We start from the raw sequence: 15,468 nt of genomic DNA, 5'->3' as shown, positions 1-15,468 counted from the left end.
TTTTCTTGCCATTGCCAGTCTACATTTTATATCCTCTCCACTTCGACCATCATCAGTTGTTTTGCTCCCCAAATAGCAAAACTCCTTTACTACTTTAAGCGTCTCATTTCCTAATCTAATTCCCTCAGCATCACCCGACTTAATTCGACTACATTCCATTATCCTCGTTTTGCTTTTGTTAATGTTCATCTTATATTCTCCTTTCAAGACACTGTTCATTCCATTCAACTGCTCTTCCAAGTCCTTTGCTGTCTCTGACAAAATTACAATGTCATCGGCGAACCTCAAAGTTTTTATTTCTTCTCCATGGATTTTAATACCTACTCCGAACTTTTCTTTTGTTTCCTTTACTGCTTGCTCAATATACAGATTGAATAACATCGGGGAGAAGCTACAACCCTGTCTCACTGCCTTCCCAACAACTGCTTCCCTTTCGTACCCCTCGACTTTTATAACTGCCATCTGCTTTCTGTAAAAATTGTAAATAGCCTTTCGCTCCCTGTATTTTACACCTGCCACCTTTAGAATTTGAAAGAGAGTATTCCAGTCAACATTGTCAAAAGCTTTCTCTAAGTCTACAAATGCTAGAAACGTAGGTTTGCCTTTCCTTAATCTTTCTTCTAAGATAAGTCGTAAGGTCAGTATTGCCTCACGTGTTCCAATATTTCTACGGAATCCAAACTGATCTTCGCCAAGGTTGGCTTCTACTATTATTTCCATTCGTCTGTAAAGAATTCGCGTTAGTATTTTGCAGCTGTAGCTTATTAAAATAATTGTTCAGTAATTTTCACATCTGTCAACACCTGCTTTCTTTGGGATTGGAATTATTATATTCTTCTTGAAGTCTGAGGCTATTTCGCCTCTCTCATACATCTTGCTCACCAGATGGTAGAGTTTTGTCGAGACTGGCTCTCCCAAGGCCGTCAGTAGTTCTACTGGAATGTTATCTACTCCCGGGGCCTTCTTTCGACTCAGGTCTTTCAGAGCTCTGTCAAACTCTTCACGCAGTATTGTATCTCCCATTTCGTCTTCATCTACATTCTCTTCCATTTCCAGAATATTGTCCTCAAGTACGTCGCCCTTGTATAGACCCTCTATATACTCCTTCCCCTTCCTTTGCTTAGAACTGGGTTTCCATCTGAGCTCTTGATATTCATACAAGTGGTTCTCTTTTCTCCAAAGGTCTCTTTAATTTTCCTATAGGCAGTATCTATCTTACCCCTAGTGAGATAAGCCTCTACATCCTTACATTTGTCCTCTACCCACCCCTGCTTAGCCATTTTGCACTTCCTGTCGATCTCATTTTTGAGACGTTTGTATTCCTTTTTGCCTGCTTCATTTACTGCATTTTTATATGTTCTCCTTTCATCAATTAAATTCAATATTTCTTCTGCTACCCAAGGATTTCTACTAGCCCTCGTCTTTTTACCTACTTGATCCTCTGCTGCCTTCACTACTTCATCCCTCAGAGCTACCCATTCTTCTTCTACTGTATTTCTTTCCCCCATTTGTGACAATTGTTCCCTTATACTCTCCCTGAAACTCTGTACAACCTCTGGTTTAGTCAGTTTGTCCAGATCCCATCTCCTTAAATTCCGACCTTTTTGCAGTTTCTTCAGTTTTAATCTACAGCTCACAACCAATAGATTGTGGTCAGAGTCCACATCTGCCCCTGGAAATGTCTTACAATTTAATACCTGGTTCCTAAATCTCTATCTTACCATTATATAATCTATCTCATACCTTCTAGCATTTCCAGGATTCTTCCATGTGTACAACCTTCTTTTATGATTCTTGAACCAAGTGTTGGCTATGATTAAGGTATGCTCTGTGCAAAATTCTACCAGACGGCTTCCTCTTTCATTTATTTCCCCCAATCCATATTCACCTACTATGTTTCCTTCTCTCCCTTTACCTACTCTCGAATTCCAGTCACCCATGACCATTAAATTTTCGTCTCCCTTCACTACCTGAATCATTTATTTTATCTCATCATACATTTCATCAATTTCTTCATCATCTGCAGAGCTAGTTGGCATATAAACTTGTACTATCGTAGTAGGTGTGGGCTTCGTGTCTATCTTGTCCACTATAATGCGTTCACTATGCTGTTTGTAGTAGCTTACTCGCACTCCTATTTTTTTATTCATTATTAAACCTACTCCTGTATTACCCCTATTTGATTTTGTGTTTATAATCCTGTATTCACCTGACCAGAAGTCTTGTTCCTCCTGCCACCGAACTTCACTAATTCCCACTATATCTAACTTTAACCTATCCATTTCCCTTTTTAAGTTTTCTAACCTACCTGCCCAATTAAGGGATCTGACATTCCACGCTCCGATCTGCAGAACGCCAGTTTTCTTTCTCCTGATAATGACGCCCTCTTGAGTAGTCCCTGCCCGGAGATCCAAATGGGGGACTATTTTACCTCCGGAATATTTTACCCAAGAGGACGCCAATAGCATTTAACCGTACAGTAAAGCTGCATGCCCTCGGGAAAAATTATGGCCGTAGTTTCCCCTTGCTTTCAGCCGTTTGCAGTACCAGCACAGCAAGGCCATTTTGGTTAGGGTTACAAGGCCAGATCAATCTATCATTCAGACTGTTGCCCCTACAACTACTGAAAAGGCTGCTGCCCCTCTTCAGGAACCACACGTTTGTCTGTCCTCTCAACAGATACCCCTCTGATGTGGTTACACCTACGGTACGGCCATCTGTATCGCTGAGGCACGCAATCCTCCCCACCAACGGCAAGGTCCACCGTTCATGGGGGGAAGCCGACTTTGATAAAGGTCGGACTTTGATTAAGGTCGGATTGTAGCCTATCGCAATTGCGATTTATCATATCGCGACATTGCTGCTCGCGTTGGTCGAGATCCAATCACTGTTAGCAGAATATGGAATCGGTGGGTTCAGGAGGGTAACACGGAATGCCGTGCTGGATCCCAATGGCCTCGTATCTCTAGCAGTCGACATGACAGGCATCTTACCTGCATGGCTGTAATGGATCGTGCAGCCACGTCTCGATCGTTGAGTCAATAGATAGGGACGTTTGCAAGGCAACAAGCATCTGCACGAACAGTTCGACGACTTTTGCAGCAGCATGGACTATCAGCTCGGAGACCATGGCTGCGGTTACTCTTGACGCTGCATCACAGACAGGAGCGCCTGCGATGGTGTACTCAACGACGAACCTGGGTGCACGAATGGCAAAACGTCATTTTTTCGGATGAACCCAGGTTCTGTTTACAGCATCATGATGGTCGCATCCATGTTTGGCATCGCGGTGAACGCACATTAGAAGCGTGTATTCGTCATCGCCATACTGGCGTATCACCCGGCGTGATGGTACGGGATGCCATTGGTTACATATCTCGGTCACCTCTTGTTCGTATTGAGGGCACTTTGAACAGTGGACGTTACATTTCAGGTGTGTCAAGACCCGTGGCACTACCCTTCATTCGATCCCTGCGAAACCCCACATTTCAGCAGGATAATGCACGACCGCATGTTGAAGGTCCTTTACGAGCCTTTCTGGATACAGAAAATGTTCGACTGCTGCCAAGGCCAGCACATTCTCCAGATCTCTCACCAATTGAAAACGTCTGGTCAATGGTGGCCGAGCAACTGGCTCGTCACAATACGCCAGTCACTAGTGTTGATGAACTGTGGTATCGTGTTGAAGCTGCATGGGCAACTGTACTTGGACACGAAATCCAACCTGTGTTTGACTCAATGCCCAGGCGTATCAAGGCCGTTATTACTGCCAGAGGTGGTTGTTCTGGGTACTGATTTCTATGCACCGAAATTGCGTGAAAATGTAATCACTTGTCAGTCCTAGTATAATATATTTGTCCAATGAATATTCGTTTATCATCTGCATTTCTTCTTGGTTTAGCAATTTTAATGGCCAGTTGTGTAATAAACGACAGTGTATTGCAAAAGACAAAGATGAGTGTGAGTCTACTGAAAGAAGTACTAGTGATTGTGACGATAAATTGCGTAGGTCTACCAAGTCTTCAGTTTCCCTTCCACAGTTTTCAAACGATAAATGTGCTATTTCTGGCCCATCCGTAAATTGCAATTCTAAACAAAGTATTGCACGCGAGATTAAATATCAGCGAAAATGGGAGTGTAAGTACAATTGGTTGTACTTTGAACACGATCGAGGTAGGGCTTTCTGCAAATTGTGTGAAATGCATTTAAAAAACGATATTGAAGCTCTTCAGAAAACAGCAGGAGTGTTCATTTCTGTACCTTTACAAAATTTAGAAAAGCTAGCAGAAGCACGGGAAAACTAGAAAAGCACCCCAACTCAGAAAAACATGCAAGAACCGTTGCACTCGAAAATTGTAGATTACAGGGATTGAACGCTCCAATTCATACACAGATATTTAAACAAAATTAAAATGAAAAAGCTTTAAACCGCCAATCACTGTCATCGTTAATTCGAAGTCTGTATTTCCTTAGTAAGGAAGAAATACCCCACACAACCAAATATGAACCTCTAATTCGTAAGGTAGTACTGAAAAGCGACATTAATCTTGAAAAAGTGGTTAAAATTTCAGAGTGAAAGGTCCACATATCTTAGTAAGTATACTGTGTCAGAATTGTTGACTTATTTGGGAGAGTCTTTAGACTTTCAAGATGAAACACTTCTCCATGACAAATATTTTTCTTTAATGGCAGACGAATCTACAAATGTTTCCAACTAAAGTGAACTGTCTTTAGTAGATCGATATGTTGCACAGTCTCCATCGTTTGAATTGAAGGAAAGGTTTTTATGTCTCGGTGAGTTGAAAAGCACTTCAACTGAATCCATATTTACAGCAACTGATACTGAACTAAAGAAAAGAAAACTTTCTTACGACAGATTATTATCTTGTTCTTTCGATGGTGCTGTTGATTTTAGTGGTTCTATCTCAGGAGTCCGCGCTCGGTTGTCAGAGAGGAAGGGCCGTAAGCAGCCATACATTCACTGTAGAGCACATGTTTTGTCAATTGCTGTCACCAACTCTAGGAATAAACACCCCATTATAAAACGTACATTACATGTTGTTAAAGACATTTACAAACTTTTTCATGGTTCTTCCAAACGAGAAAATGTTTTGCGTGAAATTCAGTGTGCTTTAGAGCAACCTGTTTTAAAAATACCCGAAGCTGTTGACATCCGATGGACCTATCGCACATTTCATGATATTTTCCTAACCTACTAGTCCATTATAATGGCATTTGAACATATACACAAGGACGGCGCGGATTTAACAAGTTTAGCTGGAGGAATCTTGTTAGAAATGATGAATTCCAATTTCATTGTAGGTTTAGTGATTTTAGACGATACGTTAAATGCAGTCTCAAACTTATGTAAAGTTTAACAGAGACAATCACTTAAAATTTCGCAAATCCCTCTACTTGTTTCTGGAACTCTGGAACATTTAAGACACATCGACTGTCTTTGTGACTGCGATGGACATAGTGCAGAAAATGAAACTCTTAATAAAATTAAAAAACTGCAGGAGGACGCAACAGAAGTTAAAGATGTGCTATTCACGTACGTAGAGGAGCACATTCAAGCTATGAAAAGCGCAAGGAAATTTGTTAAAAGTATGATCGATGAAACTGAGCAACGGTTTGACGAGAAGGCAATAAAAGTGATAGAACTAAGTGCATATTTTGAAAGTTTTAAAAAAATTGTAGAGTTTAGTGATAATGATTGTAAAGAACTGTGCTTGATTTTGGGACTTACAAACATCGACGCTGTTATTGTAGACTTGCATTCTTTCATGTACGTTGTTAGTAATAAATTAGACGACACGTCTTCTGATGTTGCTTCTTTCATTCTGATAGCCGACATCGGCTACGAAGCTCTACGGACACTCGCTGAATGTGTGCTGTGCATTCCCGTTTCGACTTGCAGTGTGGGAAGGTCATTTAGTACAATGAACAGGGAGATGAGAAAATTAAGGAATAGAATGGGTCAGGAAACGCTCCAAGCTTGTGTGAAGATTTCAACTGAAGGGGACGACGAGCCAACAGAAAGTTTTATTGATGACGTCATCAAGAGATATGCTGTAAAAAAGCCTTGACGTATTAGTTTGATGTAAATGTGAGTTTTTCGCACGCAATAAAATTATTTTATTATTTAATATAATTAACATAGGCCTAGCCTAACAGCTTGGTACTTAAACTACATATTATTTAATTATATATTTGCTATTCATGAAAATTTTTTAATATTAACAGCAGTGCTACGTCTTTAGAACGCTATCACTTAAATTGTAAGCCTATAACTTTGTCCTCTCCCCCCCCCCCCCTACCGTTAAACTATTTATCCCCTCAGGGGGAAAGTGGCTGTATTCATCACTGGTTGAAGGATATTTGCTATTGTGATCCACCGACAACGCCTGACAACATGCGTCAGCGCATTGTCAATGCATGTGCGAACATTACGGAAGGCGAACTACTCGCCGTTGAGAGGCATGTCGTTACACGTATTGCAAAAATGCATTGAGGTTGCGGACATCATTTTGAACATTTATTGCATTAATGTGGTATTTACAGGTAATCACGCTGTAACAGCATGCATTCTCAGAAATGATAAGTTCACAAAGATACATGTATCACATTGGAACAACCAAAATAAAATGTTCAAACGTACCTATGATCTGTATTTTAATTTAAAAACCTACCTGTTACCAACTGTTCATCTAAAATTGTGAGCCATATGTTTGTGAATATTACAGCGCCATTTATCACAAAGCGAAAAAAGTGGTCCAACTAAAACATTCATATTTCCTTACGAACTACACGAACATGTAATAAAAGATGGGTTGGTCCTATTTAAAATAACGCAGTTGATATCCGTTTGACCTATGGCAGCGCCATATAGCGGGCCAACCATAGCGCCATCTGGTTTCCCCCTTCAAGCTAGACAAGTTTCGTTCTTTTTAGTTTTTCGTTTGACGCTTATTTCGTGAGATATTTGACCTGGTCACGATCAATGGACCACCCTGTAGTTGTAGGTTTATGATATGTATGAATGTGACAGCGTGAAGAAGAAAACAGTTGCAGTATGTCACATATCACGATACTGAACTAAGGTTGAGTACTACCAAGTGATCAAGGGCTCGAAACCTAACTACTGTGGGCGACGACTACTCATGAAAGCGTCAAACACCTGAATTACATTGAATTTTTTATGTAGGATTGTTACTTATGTAAACATTGTTTTACGCTCATTGTACATAACTTATCGTATTGATGATACAACACTGTAAACCTCAACACATGGAATGGTTATCCTTTATACAATGCACATAACGAGTAAATATTGAGCTGCACTTTTAAACACTGAATAAGTATTTGATACGATTGGTATGATCAGATTTGAGTTACGTTTATAAACAATAAACTGTTTTGCTCATGGGATCACAGTTAAGTCAATCAACGAGACGTAACTGAACACAAAATGCCTTTCTGTGGAATTTCCTCAATCGTGTAGTGTGTTTATCATTCCTGGAGAATGCTAGAGGTGAAGCCATGCGTAGTTATCTGAGCGCCGCGTAGTATCTATTGTAGAGACTATTGTTTCTTCTTTAATTGTTTGGAATTAATAAATAAGCTCCAACAAGTAGTCATTATAAACTGAAATTAAATGTATGTCAATTTATTCTATGAATGAAAACCAAATATATTATTGTATGAATGTTATATGAAGAATGTATAACCAAACGAGAGTAAAATGTGCACTCAAATAGTTGGAATCAAATAATGTAACGAAAATGAAAACAAAATGACAAGCAGTGACACTGTATATAAAATGGGGAGAGAATATGTTACAGACTGTAATGTACAGGGCTATTACAAATGATTGAAGCGATTTCATAAATTCACTGTAGCTGCATTCATTGATATATGGTCACGACACACTACAGATACGTATATAAACTCATAAAGTTTTGTTCGGCTGAAGCCGCACTTCAGGTTTCAGCCGCCAGAGCGCTCGAGAGCGCAGTGAGACAAAATGGCGACAGGAGTCGAGAAAGCGTATGTCGTGCTTGAAATGCACTCACATCAGTCAGTCATAACAGTGCAACGACACTTCAGGACGAAGTTCAACAAAGATCCACCAACTGCTAACTCCATTCAGCGATGGTATGCGCAGTTTAAAGCTTCTGCTGGATGCCTCTGTAAGGGGAAATCAACGGGTCGGCCTGCAGTGAGCGAAGAAACGGTTGAACGCGTGCGGGCAAGCTTCACGCGTAGCCTGCGGAAGTCGATGAATAAACCAAGCAGGGAGCTAAACGTACCACAGCCGACGGTCAACAGGATGGTGCTCCACCGCACTTCCATCATGATGTTCGGCATTTCTTAAACAGGAGGTTGGAAAACCGATGGATCGGTCGTGGTGGAGATCATGATCAGCAATTCATGTCATGGCCTCCACGCTCTCCCGATTTAACCCCATGCGATTTCTTTCTGTGGGGTTATGTGAAAGATTCAGTGTTTAACCCTCCTCTACCAAGAAACGTGCCAGAACTGCGAGCTCGCATCAACGATGCTTTCGAACTCATTGATGGGGACATGCTGCGCCGAGTGTGGGAGAAACTTGATTATCGGCTTGATGTCTGCCGAATCACTAAAGGGGCACATATCGAACATTTGTGAATGCCTAAAAAAACTTTTTGAGTTTTTGTATGTGTGTGCAAAGCATTGTGAAAATATCTCAAATAATAAAGTTATTGTAGAGCTGTGAAATCGCTTCAATCATTTGTAATAACCCTGTATATGAGCGACGATAATGGCATATGAGCAAATGAATAGGATAAGCGTATTTTGTAATTGTATTTATATTTTTTTATGTTATGTCTACAGTATGTGAAAAGGACACTATAGAAACTTTATATAATGCAACTGTACGAAAGACGCTCAAAAACAAAGGGCAAAAATATACGAAACCAGGCTGCAACTTATTAAGTAAACGTGTGATGAAACAATACTGCGCGTGTTAAACTAAAAATGGCACTACTTCGTATCACATAAATTTTCTGTGCTCGAAAACGTCGTAAAAGCAGCAAGGAACTTACCTTCTCGACGGATGTGAGATGTACGGCTGGTGTCCCCACTGAATAAATGAAAGCGACGAGATGAAATAAATCCCTCACGCCACTGATATGGAAACCAGTTGTCACCACATCGAAGATTTCACGAAGAATCACGTCACTGAACACGAGCTTCCTGAATTTGTGCAGTGAAAGCTACTCTTATTGAACATGTGAGCGTGAACTGGGATGATAACGGACGTTGCGCTGCGCGTGCATGTTCCGCAAGCTGAACACTGTGCAGATGCTGACTGACAACAATGAGACGATGCGGTTACAGAAAGTACTTTGTTAGGAGAGAAAACTCATGAGTGTTTGCGTTAAAAGAAGCTGACATGCCCATAAAAATTGATGGCCATTCAAAATAACTCTAATGGCCGAAAATAAAGGCTAAGACAATACTGGCCAGGATTATCAACCCTCAAAAAGGGAATTAAGCTCAGACACTGTGCACCTCCATATGACGTCAGTGCACAGTGGGGGGGCAATTGATTCGAATCATATTATTTTCTCGTTCTTTTCTTTTTATACATATAAACTGCATGTAAACTGAATGGGTTATAGATCCTGACAAAGATAAATTAACGAGTTGATTTGTGGCAAGCATAATGTTTTGAAACATCTGTATAAAACCAAAAAAGAAATACGTTCTTCAGTTTATTAATTCCGGTATCTTCACCTGTTTGTTTCGAAAAGTGGTAGGGTATGGACATATGCTCGGGTCCGTCGTAACAGTATTGTTAAAAAAAATGTGTATCCCAACCGTACATTAAAAGTGTTGTAAAAAGTTATTAGAGAGGTAAAATTAATTCGGACACTTGGGACGTCCATCCCTCCTCTCTGTCCATCATTTCGCCCGCAGCTGAGATCCTGCATCTACATCTACGTGGTTACTCCGCTATTCACAATAAAGTGCCTAGCAGAGGGTTCAATGAACCACCTTCAAGCTGTCACTCTATCGTTCCACTCTCGAACAGCGCGCGGGAAAAGTGAGCACTTAAATTTTTCTGTGCGAGACCTGATTTCTCTTATTTTATCATTATGATCATTTCTCCCTATGTAGGTGCTTGCCTACAGAATTTTTTCGTCGCAATCGGAGGAGAAAACTGGTGACTGAAATTTCATGAGAAGATCCCGTCGCAACGAAAAACGACTTTGTTTTAATGATTGCCACTCCAATTCAAGTATCATGTCTGTGGAGTTTCGGAACAGACAAGAGAATTGCGCGAGCAGCGGAGGAGCGATCCTGCATCGGCACTGTTACAATCAAGACTATGAACAATGGAATTATGTGAAGCAGTACGTAAGGCATATTATGAATATTTACCTCGATTGTATTGATAGTGAAGGTCTGTTGATACTGATATCAGTTGTGTGATGTTCTTTTTGTTACAAACTTGGAACCAGTATGGTCATTGTCTGAATCTCGTATGCCCAGTTAATGTTGACCAAGCACTTTCCGTGCCAGTCTCCACCTCAGGGATCAACCGTGGCGTTGTAAAAACCGCAGCTGGTCAGGAATATCATGATAGAGAGTCGTGCTGTTAAAAATATGTACGATGCAGGGATCGACAGGCCAACCACACAGCTGCAAAGTACACGCGATTCATAACCGGCGCCATTCCCGTGACGGCGCTCGAACAGCCTCTAAGACCTATCAGTCGTCACAAATACTACTCTTCTTCCTACACGTCAACTCTCTTGTGCCACGTTTTTTTCTCACTTCTCTCTTGGCAGAAACTTTTTCCGTGGCTGGGTCTTGCCTTGGCACGAATGTTACTTTATCTGATAACGCTGTCAGTCTCAATAAAGGTCGATTCACACTTGTCGGAAAGGAATGTCAGAACGTTCCCGAAATACATTTTAAATGGCGGCAGTCACACAGGTCGTGGGATCGGACGTCAACGTCAAGGTTTGTAATTGGAGGGGTGGGGGCCGATGTATCGGTCGCTGAAACTGGAAGTAAACATGTTTTTTTATGGACTCGTGTATATTATGGAAGTGGATCTTGTGCTTTTGTATCTTCTTAGTCTTTACCCTTCTTTTATCGTGAGCTTCGTTTTCATGATAGATTGAAAAATTTCCATGCTGACACAGATATGTTTTCCCTGAGTGTTCTTCCACAAAAGAAGCCCGATGACTAACAGCAGTAAAAGGTTATGGTTTTACAATACCTGAACAAGGATAAAACCTACACTGAGCATTAATAAGAATATAAACTGTTGAAACAATTTTTATCAAGCGACATTTTTAACAGTTAATACTGAGTCCTATTAATGGTGCAAAATCTACACTGCGCAACAGAATTTCGGAATCACTTTTTCGGAACCCCATAATTACCACCCATTGCGACACTCAAATTTGCAATTAGACTCAAAGATGCGTACAGCCTTCCTCTGCAATGGTCCAAAAGCGTGGCGCCCTGCGACGTCATCCTCGGGCTCGACATTGCTTCAAACAGCAAGGAGTCGACACTTGCTAAAAAGGGGCCATGGCTAAGAAATTCATGTGCCGTGTAAGGTTGGTTAATGATGTCACATTGGCACCAAATTTCACCACAATATTTGGCCAATGCCACCATGGACGTGTCACACAATGTGAAGGTCATCACACCCCCTCTTACCTACATTTGATCCCCTCGTTTGACATCTCTGCGATGGAGGTCACAACCACGACGTCCAGCGGTGAAATCACGTGGTTTTCTTATGACTGGCCAGGGAAAACATTCTAGATATACGGCCGCTCAGAATCGGCATGAAAAGGCAACATGTGATGGCATAAAATGGCGTCATTTAATCACCCCTTTTCTTGAAGCGTCGATTCCCACACATTTAAAAGCTGAAAACGGCAGTTTGCAGTACGATGAGTAAAAGGACGACGTTATTGACAACATTTGATACTGCTGAAATCCCAGGACTTTTCAACCCTTCTCTGAGGACACTATGGGGTTTCATCTCCACTGAATGTGATCACACCCCTTTGGAGTGCTGCGTCAGCACAATTTTTGCTGCAATGTACAGGAAGGAACCATCAGGGACTGTTCCCAAAGATTCGGCGAAATCTGAACGTGATTCGAAACAGTAAAAGGTGCTTAGGTGCTTATACAATTTCAGCCCACCTGTTTTACTCCCTCCTGGCTTCTATTTTGAGTCCTGTTATCGCGTGATAATGGGGACGCGCGACATTGACACATTCGTGAATAAAACGGCAACGGTTCTCCCTAAGATCCCCCACTTCGGCAACACCATTGGTGCTCACCTTTACTGAGAGTTTTAAAAATATACTGCGTGTAGAGTTTGACAGAGCACTGAAAGACCTAAGTCGAAACAAGGCCCCGGGAGTATACAACATTCCATTCGAACTACTGACAGCCTTGGGAGAGCCAGTCCTAACAAAACTCTACCATCTGGTGAGCAAGATGTATGAGACAGGCGAAATTCCCTCAGACTTCAAGAAGAATATAATAATTCCAATCCCAAAGAAAGCAGGTGTTGACAGATGTGAAAATTACCGAACTATCAGTTTAATAAGTCACAGCTGCAAAATACTAACGCGAATTCCTTACAGACGAATGGAAAAACTAGTATAAGCCGACCTTGGGGAAGATCAGTTTGGATTCCGTAGAAATGTTGGAACACGTGAGGCAATACTGACCCTGCGACTTATCTTAGACGAAAGATTAAGGAAAGGCAATTCAATCTGTATATTGAGCAAGCAGTAAAGGAAACAAAAGAAAAGTTTGGAGTAGGTATTAAAATCCATGGAGAAGAAATAAAAACTTTGAGGTTCGCCGATGACATTGTAATTCTGTCAGAGATAGCAAAGGACTTGGAAGAGCAGTTGAACGGAATGGACAGTGTCTTGAAAGAAGGGTATAAAATGAACATCAACAAAAGCAAAACGAGGGTAATGGAATGTAGTCGAATTAAGTCGGGTGATGCTGAGGGAATTAGATTAGGAAATGAGACACTTAAAGTAGTTAAGGAGGCTTGCTATTTGGGGAGCAAAATAACTGCTGATGGTCTAAGTAGAGAGGATATAAAATGTAGACTGTCAATGGCAAGGAAAGCGTTTCTGAAGAAGAGAAATTTGTTAACATCGAGTATTGATTTAAGTGTCAGGAAGTCGTTTCTGAAAGTATTTGTATGGAGTGTAGCCATGTATGGAAGTGAAACGTGGACGATAAATAGTTTAGACAAGAAGAGAATAGAAGCTTTCGAAATGTGATGCTACAGAAGAATGCTGAAGATTAGATGGGTAGATCACATAACTAATGAGGAGGTATTGAATAGAATTGGTGAGATGTTTGTGGCACAACTTGACTAGAAGAAGGGGTCGGTTGGTAGGACATGTTCTGAGGCATCAAGGGATGACCAATTTAGTACTGGAGGGCAGCGTGGAGGGTAAAAATCGTAGAGGGAGACCAAGAGATGAATACACTAAGCAGATTCAGAAGGATGTAGGCTGCAGTAGGTACTGAGAGATGATGAAGCTTGCACAGGACAGAGTAGCATGGAGAGCTGCATCAAACTAGTCTCATGACTGAAGACCACAACAACAACAACAACCTGCACAGACAGAACCCGTGACGTTAAGTACCAGGCACCTGCAGGCATCCTATGCCGCTGTTCTTCCGCCGCTACACTGCTGCTCTTGCGACTGATACTAGGCCTCCACAGCAGTAGGAGAGTATCAAAGGGACTGTTGGTCTACAAGAGTCTAGGACGTCCTCACAGGTTCCGTTTGTACGTTTTTAAAATTCTCAGTAAAGAAGGAAGTGTGCTACCGAGAGTTTTGCCGAACTGGAGGGTTTCAGAGAGACCATTTTCTGTTTTATTCACACCTGTGTCAATTCCGCACCTCCACATGATCGCCATGTTTTGAACACTCCCTAATGGTTCCAACCTGTACTTGAGAGCAAATATTAAAGTCGAATTGCATCCCAAAAGGTTGCGATCATGTTCGATGGGGGTGTAGCCCCACAATATCCTTAGAGAAGATTTGAAACGCCTGAGGGTGTCAGCAGTATCAAAAGTTGTCAAGAACGTCTTCTCGTTGCTCATCGCACTGCTGACATTTTCGACTGAGAAATGTGTGGGAATCAACGCCCAAGGGAAAGGGGTGGTTTCATTGACGCCCTTCCAGCGGTGTGTCTGGAATATTTTGCGCGTCCATTCGTGAGAAACAGCGTGATCTCAACATTACGCGCGACGGTCCTGACCTCCATCGCAGAGGCATCAATGAAAGGGGTTAAATGTGGGTGTGACGCCCTTCGATCGTGTGACACGTCCTCTGTGGCATTGGGCAAAAATTGTGGTGAAATTTGGTGACAATGTGTGATCGTTAACCTATCTTCCAACTCACACTGACTTGAAGAGTTGTGGTCTTTTTTTCACAAGTGTCGGTAGCTTGCTGTATGAAGCGACGCCGAGCCAGAGAGCGACGTCGCAGGGCGCCACGGTTTGGCTCCATCAGGGAGGAAGGCTGTAGGCACCTTTGAGCCAAATTTCAAACTTGAGCGTTGCAGTGGGTGGGAACTATGGGGATTCGAAATGGTAATCCTTTAATTTTGTCGTGCAGTGTAGTTGTTTATTTGGTACCACATGGCTCTGAGCACTATGGGACTTAACAAGTATGGTCATCAGTCCCCTAGATCTTAGAACTACTTAAACCTAACTAACCTAAGGACATAACACAACACCCAGTCATCACGAGGCAGAGAAAATCCCTGACCCCGCCAGGAATCGAACCCGGGAACCCGGGCGCGGGAAGCGAGAACGCTACCGCACGACCACGAGCTGCGGACAATTATTTGGTACCAAGAAAGAAAAAATACGATGCGTAAGGTAAAAACTTTCTATGCTCTGTGTTCGAGGTATTGCCTGACGTGTTTCTGTGTATCTATTTCTCTAGCAAGTAAATGTCAGTGTTTTAAAATGTTTAGACTACTGGTACACTTATAATATGGCTTCACTTCTCGCCAGTTTTGCATACAAACTTCTTCGAGAGCACCTGTTAAGAATGTTCTTTGACTAACTTTTATGATTGCTTGTTGCTCGACTCTGATAATATATTCCGAATTTTTATATTGCAGATGGTCTTTCTTAAGTTCACTTTCACTATTCAGTTTTGGCGTTGTCCTGAAATTCTGTCTAGTTTTGTTTCAGTGCCCGTGCTGTTGAAGAACTACGCAAACTATGCTATGTTCCTTTGGACATTCATGCATGTCCGGAGGAATAAGCACTGTGGCGACTACACCCGTTAAGAAATACATAAAATATATTCACAGTTGCGAATACCAACAACCATCAGCTGTGTAAGGGAGTGACAACAACGAAAATTTGAGCCGTACCGGAACTCGAAC

This window comes from Schistocerca cancellata, chromosome 5, assembly GCF_023864275.1.
Source record: "Schistocerca cancellata isolate TAMUIC-IGC-003103 chromosome 5, iqSchCanc2.1, whole genome shotgun sequence".
In the NCBI taxonomy this organism is placed as follows: Eukaryota; Metazoa; Arthropoda; class Insecta; order Orthoptera; family Acrididae; genus Schistocerca; species Schistocerca cancellata.
This window is presented reverse-complemented; position numbering follows the sequence as displayed.